We start from the raw sequence: 13,590 nt of genomic DNA, 5'->3' as shown, positions 1-13,590 counted from the left end.
TACTGATGAAGAAGCAGGTGTACTTCCATAGGTTCTTTACCTTTCAAGAAAATGGGCATTGTATCATATAAAAAGGCACTTTGTTTATTGAACAAAAGGCATTTGATATTCTAGCACCATAGAAGTGTTAAGTAAATCTTCGAATACCTCATGTCAGAATGACATCAGATTTTAAACTATCAGGATGACACAAAATGAGTCCAGGATATGCCCATGCCTGTTGTAAGAGAACTGCACAAAATTAATTCTGAAAGGACATTTGGCATAAGCAGCATCTCTGACTTCCCTTATACAGTTTCATAGTCTGTGGCATAGAGGTAAATTCCAGTTTAGCACAAAAGCATTCAGCTTCTTAGCTGCCACAAATGTTAATGAGAATCCTTTGGCTAAACGTCGTCCTGCAAATTGGAAAGTTTACATTCAAAGGTCAGAAGGTTTCCATGGCACTTGAAGACAATGAAACATGTTCCCAGGGCACTCTTTATTCTGCCACCAAAAATCAAGTTGCTGAGACTCAAAAATCCTCCCAGTAGCATTTATTATGGTTCATAAAGAACAAAAAAACTATACTGGTTATTAAAATATCAGGAATCCAGCCAGATTCTCCTGCACTTTACTACAGAAATAACCACAGAAGCAAACTGAGTCTGTATCAAAAATTAGTGATTCAGGGTATTTCTAGGCTTGGAAGTTTGGATGAGGTACACAGGTGGTTTTGAACTTGTTTCTACCTGCCAAGTTTATTTCTACCATGAAGCCATGGCAAAACCAACCAGAAAAAAAAAGTCAATAAACTCATTTACACTGTAATGCTGTTACATACATATAAGCCAAAAAAATAAAGTGGACAGCCCCTAAGTGAGTTTGAGATTTTTGGGTGGTGTGAAAGTCATTGTTTAAACCTCCAAAAGAGTCTGAGATAGACTGTTGTAGAGAAAAGGATGACACAGAAGTCTCTGCTCTCAGGGGCTGAAATGTGTCCTATGATTTGAATATGGCCATTTATCTGGTTCTGTAGGATTTTTGGCAATGGGCTTCAGAAGAGTTGTGAAAGACATGCCATAGTTTCCTCTTCAGAGAAACAATTACTTTATGACAGGTAGCTTGCATTTCTTGCCATTTTATACACAGCAACCCTCCTAAGATGAAGTGATTGGTCCAAAATGATTGGAACAAGAAATGCAATAGCATCTTTTCTATTACTTTTTCACAACATTATCCCTCAGAATCTGTCCAGGCACAGATTTAAAGCTGATTTCTTCAGATAGCTGCAGCAGCAAATTGGATCTGTCTTTCACAACTTTATGAAAAAGAGTTACAAAAATATAATTCTTCTAAAGGTTCCCTACCATCATCTGTATTGTATGGCCACATGCTGTATTAAAAATGCTAACGTTTCCTGAAGAAGGAAGAAAGAAAAGTAGATAATTGGATTTTCTTCTGCATGTCAGGAACATACTACTCAACACCAGGCACTGAATGGAAGAGATACCACTGTATAGTAAGTCATGGTAATTGAACAGCTGACCTAAAAGGTCATTTGACTGTGAACAATAGGTATCTGTTAAGGGTTTATCACTGCTTCTGATTATATTATCAAAGCCTTGCTTTGAAAAAGTCACAAATGCTTAAGAGGAGCAAGCACTTTCTTCTGTTATCTTAATTTTTATTCGTGTAACTACACTAACCTTAGAAGAATTATCTGTGATTTATAGTAACCAGAGATAAGAATCAAGACAAAGATTGCTTCTTTAAGTTAGATATGTGTCCCATCTATTTCATGAGGCTATTTCAAACTAAATGTAATAAAACTGGATATGTTCTGTTTGAGCATTAATACAGATTAAAGACAAACCACAACACATTCTTGATGAAAATTGACACAAGAGATGAGCTGCATTAACTGAATGTCTAAGGTAATAAATGGTGGACAATGCTGAAAATACTCCTTCATCAGCCAGACAAATCACAAGATTAAGAAATCTTGTTTTATCCACTATCATTCTTAGATGGATCCTTTTGTTAAAGTGTGGATACTGAAAAAATTTTCCTCAATGAAAGGCAGAATCCATTCTCCAGGAACCTTGTACTCATGATGATGAACTTGAAAAATAAACCTTTTTTTTCTGTTCTTTGCATTCTGTTGATGTAAAATTAGGCATTTTTTTATTTCTTTGTAATAGTTGCAAGAGTTTCTACTGTGCCTTTTATTGAAAAATGGTGATTTTGAAATGTGCTGCTTTCATGTTTCATATTTTCATTTATTATTTCATATATTTTTTATTCCATATTCCTTTCTTTTCTCTGTCACTAACTCTCACCCCATTCATCCCTTTTCTTTATTGCCAGTTAGACTGGTGGCTTGCACAGGAAAAGAAGGAATGAATGTGAAGGAAAATTAAAAGAATGAGAAAAGGAAAACTGAGAAGAAAAAGATAATGCGCGAGTCAATATTATAGTGTAAGTTAAATTAGGAAAATAAAAGATCTTTATAAATAAAGTGCCTAATCTCCTGAAAGATTTGTCAGCTGTACTTTCTGAGGTCATTTAGCCCCAGTTTCTCTGTTCTGTGAAACTCTATAATAAGTATCATAACTATCAACTCCAAAAGGCAGAAGTCCTGGGTTAGGAAAACAGAGCAGACCTGTCACTGGCTAGGCTATGGGCCATTCCTTCTTGGCAGCACATCCCACACTGAACCTACTACACCATGTAAGAGGACTCCCAGATTATGACAATTGCCATCATGGTGATGGCTGTACTGAAGCCAGTGGCCACAAGGAAGTGTCCCAGAATCCCTGATTATCGACCTGAATGGGTGGCACCATTTGCATTCAGATTTCCCAAGGGCCGAGTGCTTTTCAAAGTGATCCTCCCCTTTCCAAAGTGATCTGTTACTTAGTGAAAGCCAGTGCCAAAATTATTGCATGAAATCTGAGCCACTGCACTCTTTCCTCCCTTGTGCAGTTCCTTCTACAAATGCTACATAATAATAAATATTAAACTGACAAATAACATTAGGCACATTAGCATTATTCCTACTAAAAATATGTGCCTGCTCTTGGTTACTTAGAAAAGATCCCATTTAAGCCAGCTGCTTCTCATTTCCTGGGTATGCTAGCTCTTTTTACCCAGTAGGGACTATGATCTCCCCAGTTTTACTCTGAATTTGTATCTTCAGTACTACAAGTTATTTATATGACAAGTTTGCTCAAGTGAATTTGATTTGCCATTGAAGTGTTGAAAATAAACTTACAGATGTTTGGAAAATTAAACTTGACCTTTCAAACCTGTGGAACATCACATTATACTATACTTCCTTGCCATGTAAGCTCCAGCTACTGATGATGAGTAAGCACAGATAACATCAGCTAATTTAACACAATGCTCACAGAAGCATCACTGTTTCTTTATTGACATCTACTTTTATTTCAGTTGTTTTTTTCTCTATGACATATCTGCATAGACAGCTGACATAGCCACATCAGCATTTGTGACAAATGGCAGTGAAGGTAAGTTGCTATGATAGGAATGTCAAATGGTGTGGACATAGATACAGAATGTCAGCTTTGCAGTTCTGAAATGGAGAGTCTCCGTTTTAAAATAAAACCCACTCAGAATGGCAAAAATACAAAGGGATATGTTAGCTAAATGCTGTGGTTTGATTTAGTTTCTATCAAAGTCTGAGGCTTATCTTTGGGTAGTTAGCCTTTTTCAGAGTGTGCTGATCTGTAATTCCTTTGAGCATTACTGCTTGAACTTAATTGGCAATATAAGTGAATGATCAGGGTTAGTGATGCCAGTGAACATTTTCTTCAGAACAACAACATAAAGCACTTGGATCAGCAACAGTAGAAATCACCTCATCAGTAACTGCCAAAAAAAAAATCTTTTATTATTATATAAGAGCACATCTATGAGCTTTCATGCTCTACTGATCTTGTGTTTCTAATACAAAACTTCAAAGTGTCCCTTGTTGCCTCTTTTTTACATGCTAGTGGAATGACGGGTTCTGTATCAATCCTTTAAAAATGCATATTACAGAACCCTCACGATGGAAACCAGAGTCAGCCTTCAGCCCACTGAAGTCAGAATAGAGTCTGATTGATTTCAATGAACACTTCATTGTATCCTAAACACACATATCTCTCAACATAGCTATGAAAGTACTTGGAAATCAATTAAACTTGTCAAGACTTGAGGAGCTAACTGGCCACTTTCCCATGATTTCTCTTTTCAGTTTATATAGTAGTGAGAGGTCATGGGATAGACTTGACACTTGGCATTTTCTTTTTCTTCTCCGTGTCTTTGCAGAATTATGCCCGAGACCCTCAGGCTGTTGCTGAGGTGTCTGCAGAGGGCAAAGCAGAAGAAATGAAAGGTGATTCCGGCAGACAACAGACTCCTGTTAGTCTGTCAAAAGAATTTGTGCTTTAGGTATTTTTGCCACCATTCTTGTCAGCTTCAGGTTGGCATCTTGGGAGTTTACAGAAATCCTTGTCAGAATAATACAAGCTGAATTATAGAAAGAGGAATGTAGGAGACAACACACAAAAGGAGAGACTTAAGATTAATTGCAAAACTGCACTTTTCATTTTCAATGTTTTTTCTGCTAGCTGGTCTCAAGCTGACACTTCACTCTTGTAGGTGTCCTTTAGCACAGCTAGATTACAGAAGTAGAAGGAAAACTGAGGGAGGAGAATTTCTTGGGCATCATGAGAAGTTAGGCTCTTTATCTGTGCAGAGAAATTAACTCTCCTTGGAAAATTGTCCCCGAAAGGATACAGGCTAGTTAAGTGTTTTGGGTTAATTTTTTGGTTTTTGTGGGCTTTAGTGCATCCTGGGTTTGGATTCAGATTAGGGGTTCTGATCTTTGTTAGTTTGCCAGTTCTGCGTACCCTTGTGCATCCCCCGTGTCTTTCCCGCCCCCACCATGGTTAGCTCCATGTTGCCTGCCATTGGAGTTTCCCCCTGTCACTCTTGTAACCACCCCCGTCCTTTCCTGAGGTTTCCCTGACAGTTACCCCGTCCTTGCAACCCCATTCACCCCGGAGCCTGTGTCCGCCCCTGTCGCGTCCCCGTTGGCCATCCCAGTTCATGTCACACCCTCATAGCCTGCCCCCATTGGGTGAGGGGAGCTTGCGCCTCACTCGGCCCGCCCCCTATAAAATCCCAGTCTGCTCCATGCTCGCTGCCATATTCGTCCACGTGAGGTTGGGAGCGGACTGCAGCTTCTCCATCGCGGCTCTCACGGCCAATAAAGCATCCAGCCACCACGCGGATGGATTTGGACGAATTCCCTGCCTCTTCGTTTCCTCCCTCGCACCAACAGCAAAGCACGGCCAGCAGCCCACCCCAGAGTGTGGCAGCAGAAGAACCCGGGAATCACGGCAAGCCCCGGCCCCGACGAGAAGTCGAGATGCTCAAGCCAGGCGCTCGAGAGCTGACTGGGGCCAAAAAAGTAACACACTGCCGCAGGCTTTTTTTTCCTTTTTTAATACTTCTAGACTTTTAGATTATATATCTAATTCATGTCCTATAATGTGCTTGAAGTCTTTTCTCTTTTAGTATTGTTGCAGTACCCAGTAGGCAAACTGTAGGTTATCCTAAACTCCTGAACATTTGGAAGGGACCAACTGTAACATTCTTAATTTGTATAGGATTCTTGGGATTTTTCTCAGCACATACCTTTTTAAAGGCAGTACATCTTGCAAGGACAAGGGCCTGACACAGCTCATAATCAAGATTCGTAACTCTCTTCTCAAGCTAAATGAGCTCTCGTGCAATCAGAGGAGGATGAATGCATAGTGTAAAAGTGATTGCAGCAATGCTTCCCCATGTTCTTCCAAAGCTTTTGTCCTAAACTAGTCAGTGAAGCTTTAAATTGGATTTACTTCAATCATTTTCAGGCAATATTTGGAACACTTTCTATGATTTTGATCAATCTAGAGCATGTATATCCATTATGTGGATATGTAACATAATATGTAACATTTTGTATGCTCAAAGTAGCTCAAGGATACTCTTCTAGACTTAGTGCAGCGCAAGAACATTGAGGAAATAAGTTCTATGCAAGGAGATATAGGTGGGGTTTTTATCAGGACGCATTAGCATTTCATCTGGAATCAAAACCTTCTGGTGGAAGAGGCTCCACTCTCACTTACTTCTTGTCAATATTGGTCAATTTGCAAGCATCAAGATAGCGACATGTCCAAAATACCTGCAGGACAAGCAGGAGGAACTATATTTAAATTGTGCCTACCGGAAATGAAGCAGTAAACAATGTTCCTCTCTACAGTTCCATTTCAAATGCCTGTGACTTGTTGGGAAGAGAGGTGTACAAAGACCATTAGTGGCCTCTTCCTTTAGAAAGGGCAGGAAAGATTTCTTCATATTACACAGCAAATAACTTCTCTTTAAAACACATGTCATTTCTAGGAAGGAACTTCCATTTGGGAGAGTTTTGCTGGCCAGAAAAGGGCTCTGGCAGACATGAGAAGGCTGCTACCAAGGTGCCTTATGGTCTCTAAAAAGAAATGGAGCAGTACATTTCACCTATGCATTATGGAAATAATAATATAGTGAGGAAGGATAAGGTGGTACAAGTGTATAAAACAGATATGAGAAAGAGAATGCTAAAAGTTTCTTTCAAGAGGGATTGAGGTTTCTTTTTTCACTCAATGGCATGGTACAGTGGTGTAGTGAACAGTGGCACCCAGTGAGACAAAACATAATTCACAAAAACATTTTAAGCAAGATGAATAGGCACACTTACATGACTTGTGGCAAATAATAAAAAAAAATTTATAGATTGGTCCAGGAAGTCATCAAATGACATTGAGCAATTAGTTGAAGCTTATTAATTCTGCTCAGATGTCCAAGAAATTAGATGCCTCATCATCCTGTCATATTAGTATTTGCTTCTAGCTGAGACCTGAATTTTTTTTCTCAAATTAGGCCAATTTGATACACCTTTTTGGTGTATTTCCTTTATCAAAAATGTAGACATGGACCTAACTAGTGTATTATTAATCCACTTCTAAAACTTGTGGGGAAAATACTACAATTTTTTCCTGTTTTCAGTATTTTTCTTTCTTTTTATTTTTTTTCATCAGTTTAGTCTACATGTGTGAATATGAAAATAGGTGTTATCTGTAACCCGTGCCAGCCTACAGGATGAAAACCTGTGTCAGAATGGGCTAAATATGCACACTGTTGCAATAAGAGTTATTAAGGTGCAATCAAAGCATATCTCTGATACAGCTGAACAGTCCCAGAATCAAAGTTATCTTGTTCCTGAGGTAAAAAAAGGCAGAACTGCTCTTGATGGGTGAGGATCAGGTTAGGGAACATTTGGACAATACTGAACATGCACAAGTCCATTCTCCCATGAACACTGAAGGAGGTGGCAGATGACACCAAGAAGCCACCACAGCAATTGGGAGAGGCATCCTGAGAAGTGGGAGAAAGAATATGTCACTTCTGTCTTCAAGTGGAGCAGGAAGGAGGATAATGGGAACTAAAGGTTATTTAACATCACCTCTAATCCGGGGAAGGTGCTGGAGCAGTTAATCCTGAAATAATTTCCAAATATAATGAAGGTGATTGTGCATAGTCAGCAGGTATTTATAAAGGGGTCCTGAGCATTGTGGTCTATCCAGTCCTGTTCTGAGCCAAGGGGCTGCGGTAGATGATATCCAAAGGTCCCTTCCAATCTCAGTTATTCTGTGATCCTGTGATCTTTGCTTTAGGATGATAGTAATTCCCACAAGTTCTACTTCCTAAGGAGAATCATAAAATTTACTGTTCTAGTCTTATCTTGAAAATTGAAGGCATAATACTCAGGTGTTATTTCACCTGAATAAACTTCAGTTAAATTTTTCAAAGAAAGTATATTTCATAGCTCTGTCAAAAGAGATGTAGTCAAATATATTCTTTAAACAACTTCAATAAAGAACTTGCACAAAACCAAATATGAACAGGGAAGAAAATCAGAAGGTAATCAGCAGTTCCACGGAATTCAAGGAAATAAAGACATCCTCTAACCCAGTCTAAATTCTCATTATGTCAGAAAATCTCAGAAGATACTCAAATGTCATTAAGAGTGAGACAGCTTGCTGAAATCTACAGATCACATTTTCTCAGACACGATTTTTATTATTCTTCATGTGATTTTTGGAAGGAAGTGTAATTTCTACCTATAATTATTCTCACATTGGCCAGAGACACTATTTTAGTGAGCACAATATTGGAGACATTCTTTACATACTACTGAGAGAGCAGACTTTCATTAGTTCCATCTTATTTCCCTCTAGGTTGCCTTTGGACTGCATCCATCTCTCCACCCAGTGAGATTTAATATTCCAGCTTTTGCAACAATACCTATAATTACATGGTGATAGCCCCACAGTCTTACAGTAACCTAGTTCATTCCATTCTATCTTCTACTCCTCTGAATTGATATTTGTCTCTGGAGGAAATGAAAGTTGAACATTATTTTCCTGAAGGTAAAAGGGGTTTTTATACATTTTTAAACTGATCACAATGGTTATTTGATTACGTAAACATTCAAAGAATGTAATAAAAATCCCCCTCTGAGAGTCATAGCTACTGCTGCCCCTTCTCTCCCCTTTCTTCCTGCTATCAAGGAAATAACACAGGCAGGTACTCTAACACTTCGAAGTGAGTGGAATATGGATTCTTGAGTAAGTTGGATGCTTATAAAAAGTTACATCTGAGAGAGAGTACACAAGACTGGAGATAAAAGTGTGCAGTGCCCATGGCCCTCACCCTGGAAGTTGAGAAGTCTAGCAATATATAGTTTTCTACGGAGCATTGATGCTCCCAGTTCAGATGTAACTCCTATACCATTTCCCTTTTCAAACCTGTAGCATGACTATGGCACTTCTGAAGCCATCAGAGATGCCCTTTGAAGTATCAAGCAATGGATTGATCTATAAAATATTTCACCAATTGTATGGTGTAAGGTGATATGGTGGGGATCAGCTCTAGGTCCTTTACAACACTGCTGCCAAGAGATCCAGATACACAGGTAGCCCAGGACACCACTACTTCATGGACCACCCAGAGCACCTGGCTGTGGGTTCTCACGACAGATCCTACCCCTGTGGCCTCTGAGAGCTGGAAAACCCCAGCCAAAATGCCAGTAGCTTGTTGGAGTCCAGTCACAGCTTGTTCACTCCCCAAATACACATTCCACGTGAGACTGCCTGCTTGTACCGTTACCCTTTAGAAGGCAGAAAACCCACTAAAGTTTAATCAGCCTTTGCACAGTCTTCCCTGATCTGTAGTTTTTATTGTTTCTTTGTTCCTTTGCCTTACCAGTTGCTGGTGATCATTCCCAACCATGATCCCAACCCTCAAACAGCTGTATAGTATATTTTCTGCTCTCCCACTCTCTGGTCCAGGTATGCATCACTTGCCCCTTTACCAGATTCCATCTGCCAGCACATTATAATGGAAAGCAAATTCAGTTTCCCAAGATTGCTTACCACATTGGACTGCCTGCAATGAGACACTGATTATCTAGAATTCTGTCCTATCACAGTGAATGGCAAAATCCACTATGAGTACACCACAGTCATCCTAAAAGAGGATCACACCTATTTAAAAATGAAACAGGTGAGCTTTTCTGAGAGAATAAAATGGGAATACTATTGCTGTAATGCTTTGTATCTTTTGTATTTGTTGTAAAATGCCTGCAGGCTTCCAGAGATCTTGCAATTATTAGAGTAGACGACAGGATATATTTATGTGTTGCTTAGGAAGAGGAATGTTTTCTTTACTTTTATAAACAAGTCTTCTGTATCTTTTGACACCTGCAAGCATAATTTGCCTGGTTCTACACATCACAATATTTTTTGCTTCCTGTTAAGTGTTTATCTGCATTAAAACACATAACGTTATTCAACTAAGAAGCTAAATAAAGTTAAGAATCAATATTATTTTTTTATTCCCTATAATTTTAATTTTTAAAAATTGATGAAGTGCAAGAATAGTTTTTAAATATTGTATAAGCAAGAATATAACCAAAATCCTAGAATCATAGAATTATTTAAGTCAGAAAAGACCTCTAAGATCTTCAAGTCCAACCATTAACCCACTCCTGCCAAGGCCACCAATACACCATGTGCTTAAATAGTCTATCTATGCATCTTTTAAATACCCCTAGGGCTGGTGGCTCAACCACTACCCTTAGCAGCCTGTTCCAATGCTTAACAACTCTTTATGTAAAGAAATTTTTCCTAATACCCAGCCTAAACCTTACCTAGCACAACTTGAAGCTATTTGCACTCATCCCATCCTTTGTTACTGGGGAGAAGAGTGTTATAGTTTGGGTTGGTTTAGTTAGGGATTTTAATAAATGTTAGTTAGGTTGGTTATCTGTACCCCTATTTCCCCCTCACAATGGCCCAAGCTGTGTACTACGGGAGATCTTACACGTCAATCTTGTAACCACTCCCTGCTTCCTCACAGAAAGTTCTGTGTCAATCACCCACCTCTGAGTTCCCATTTGTCCCAGAACACTGTACCCACCTCTCTTATGTTCCCATAGGTTGTTATGTTCCATGTCACTCCCCTGTTGTCTGTCCCTATTGGGTGAGGAGTTTTTCCACCCCTGTCTGCCCACCCCCTATTAACCCAATGCTTTCTCTGTCCCGTCGCCATTTTGCCCTGCCTCAGCGCCAGGAGCAGCCGCTCCGACCACTGTTGCGGCCGCACGAGAAATAAAAGTTCTCGGCCTTGCCGGCAAAGTGAGCCTCTCTTGTCCCTTTGTTTCCTCTCCATGAGAAGCTACCGAAGCTGTGAATCCACACCAGAGCGCTCAGCACTAGTAGGGAGGTGAACGCCATTGCCCTGGAGCGCCCGTCCACGTGGCAACCATGGTGTCTGCAAGGACAGCTCTAGCCGGGCATTCCTGCTGCCTGAGGCCATGGGGGTGAAAACCCAGCAGAAGAGGCCAACCCCCACCTTGCTACATCCCCCTTTCAGGGAGTTGTAGGAGAGCGAATGGTACAAATGCATGGTGCAAAAAGTTATTATGATAGAAAACACAGCAAAATGTGTTCTGCTGTTAAGACAGATATCCTTGGGGTGCAATTTACTTAACTTAAACCAATCAGAAATTTAAATCTTGCCTAAAATAGCAGTCTAATCACAGGGGGGAAAAGAGGCACCTCCAGGCAATTCACACACTCTTTCCTGAGATGGACGTCTAAGGTATGTAGGATAGGTCACCTTTTGGAGAAGGTTTTCTCTTGCTACCTTTCCTGCTGATAAGCAGGAAACCAGACAATGAACTTAGGAGAGATATGGACCTTTAAGAATATCAGCATTAGGTGTAATTAAGCCCCCTCTAAATAAAGTCTCATCTTTCCCAGGGTTTTCATGTTGTTCATGTGATAGTCATTGTGCATGTAAGTACAATATGAAGGCCAAATGCTAACAACTTTTTACATGGGATTCCTCCCAGAAATTGACTGGGATTTCCACCAAAACCATTAGAAAAGAGGCCACTGACTCTGAAAGCACACTCACTGTAGCTCTATTCATTACTCAGCTCCCCTAAGAGCAGCAGCCTCAGGTTCTGAATCTTCCCATTGTGCATCCATCCCAGCTCACTTCTTGTCCTTTGTCTTCCATGACTACCAAAATAGCTGTCAGGATCTTTTACTTCAGGTTATGAACATTGCATGGAGCTTCAATAGCAGTCAGAAAAATATACTCAAAATCCAAATCCTTATTGATCCTTTCAGATATTGTGAACACTAATGATTTCTGTTTGTAGCAAGTGCTTCTTTGAAAAGAAGCTTCAGGGAAAAATATGGTGCATTTAGATACAGACAAGTGAGTTTCCCTTGAGAAAAACTGCTTCTCTGTATCTCAGGAAAAGGGAGCTGAATGAGCTGCTTTTTTGGTAGAAAAAGTAATTACTGTTCCCTGAGCCAAAGTGGATCTGTCTGGCATTGCTTGGGGTAAAGCTGGACACTGAAAACAGTGCTTGTCTTTAAGCATGAGAAGGTCCTGGAAAGAACAAGCAAACATCTTTTCTTACAGACGTGTGCTTTCTGTCCCAGCTAGTGCCTTTTAGTCCCGTAAGTTATTAAATGAGATCCTGAGAGCTCGAGGGTGGTTTGGCTGGGCCAGCCCGCAGGTCAATATGCCAGCAGCATGCTTTCCTTTGAATTCCCCAGATTTCACTGAAAACTTAACACAACCAACAACTTGGCTTTAAAAGCAGTACTCCAAGGTACTTCCCCTTGGCTTTCTCAGTCTCATCCAATACATTCACCAGCACTTGCTCTTACTGCAATTTTGTGTTTTGTTCATAAAGAAAGTAATTTTCTCTGAGTCGGATTTTTGTTTGCAATTGTCAGTCAGGCTGGTGTTTTGAGCCTTGCAAAGACATTTAACATTGCAATGCAAAGGTCAATGGAAAAACCTGGAAGTGGCTTAAATATTCTTGTAGGCCTTGGTAGTCACCACTTGCAAAAGACAGACTGAAAAAGAACAATGCAGATGCTTTGCACATAGATCTGGAAAAAAAATCTTAAAAAATCCCAAGGTAATCTAAAAATTGTGTTATTCCAAGAAAGAGGGCAACACAAGATACTTGTCAGTAAATTTAAAATACAAGTTAATGGAGGCTGTGACTGTGGGTTCAGCAAAAGTGTTGTTTACATTGTCAGTGCAAATGAGAGATCACAAACAGGCTACACTTTTAGGGGACTGGCTGCAAAGATGGGTAATGTAAGCCCGATGCACAAGAAAAGAATTAAAACAGCATATGACTTGTCTAGAGCAAAAATTAAATGCACAAAATACTGTGGTGATACAGTGGATAATTGATTTCTTTGACCTTATTTATTGGCTGATATTCTGTCAAACAGAAAAGTATTAACAAGGACATTTTAAACAATCATGTTAAACAGTTAAGCCAATCATGTATATGGCATATACAAATCTATCCCAACATCGCTTGTATTTCACATTTCTTGTAGTTCCAGAAACATGAAAGACATTAATTAGAAGGCAGCTCCATTCATCTTCCTTCTGAAGCATTGTATAAAAGCACAAGTGGTTTTAAAATGGAAGTTACAAAGTAATATTTAGCTTTTCTTTTTTCTTCTTCATGAAGTGCATGAATCCTGACAATGAGGGACACCACAAAAAAAAAAAAATACTGCAAAAGGAAAGCAATTGCATTCAGTATTCAAACTGTCTTATTTCACAGTGCTGTATATGAACCAGGAGATCTTGGAATTGTTCCCATAGAGCAAAACAGAAAAAGAGCTCATGCATCTTTTCCTTCATGTAAAAAAGGGTTCATGTTCATTAATGTCTTAATTCACCATTCCAAATCAAAATAATAATACTAAAGACATCCCAGACTGTAGAGATAAATTTCCTTCTAAAATAAAGAAAAAATTTGGAAATTATATAACATTTGTCTTTTCCTTACTAGGCTAAATAGTGAAAGAAAGCACAGAAATTTAGAGCATATCAAATTACAGTGGCTCTCCCTGAATCCAATGATATATTATGAAAAAAAACCATGACCTCCATTTG

This window comes from Anomalospiza imberbis, chromosome 3, assembly GCF_031753505.1.
Source record: "Anomalospiza imberbis isolate Cuckoo-Finch-1a 21T00152 chromosome 3, ASM3175350v1, whole genome shotgun sequence".
Taxonomy (NCBI): domain Eukaryota; kingdom Metazoa; phylum Chordata; class Aves; order Passeriformes; family Viduidae; genus Anomalospiza; species Anomalospiza imberbis.
The sequence above is the reverse complement of the archived record's forward strand: the minus strand, read 5'-3'. Positions refer to the sequence as shown.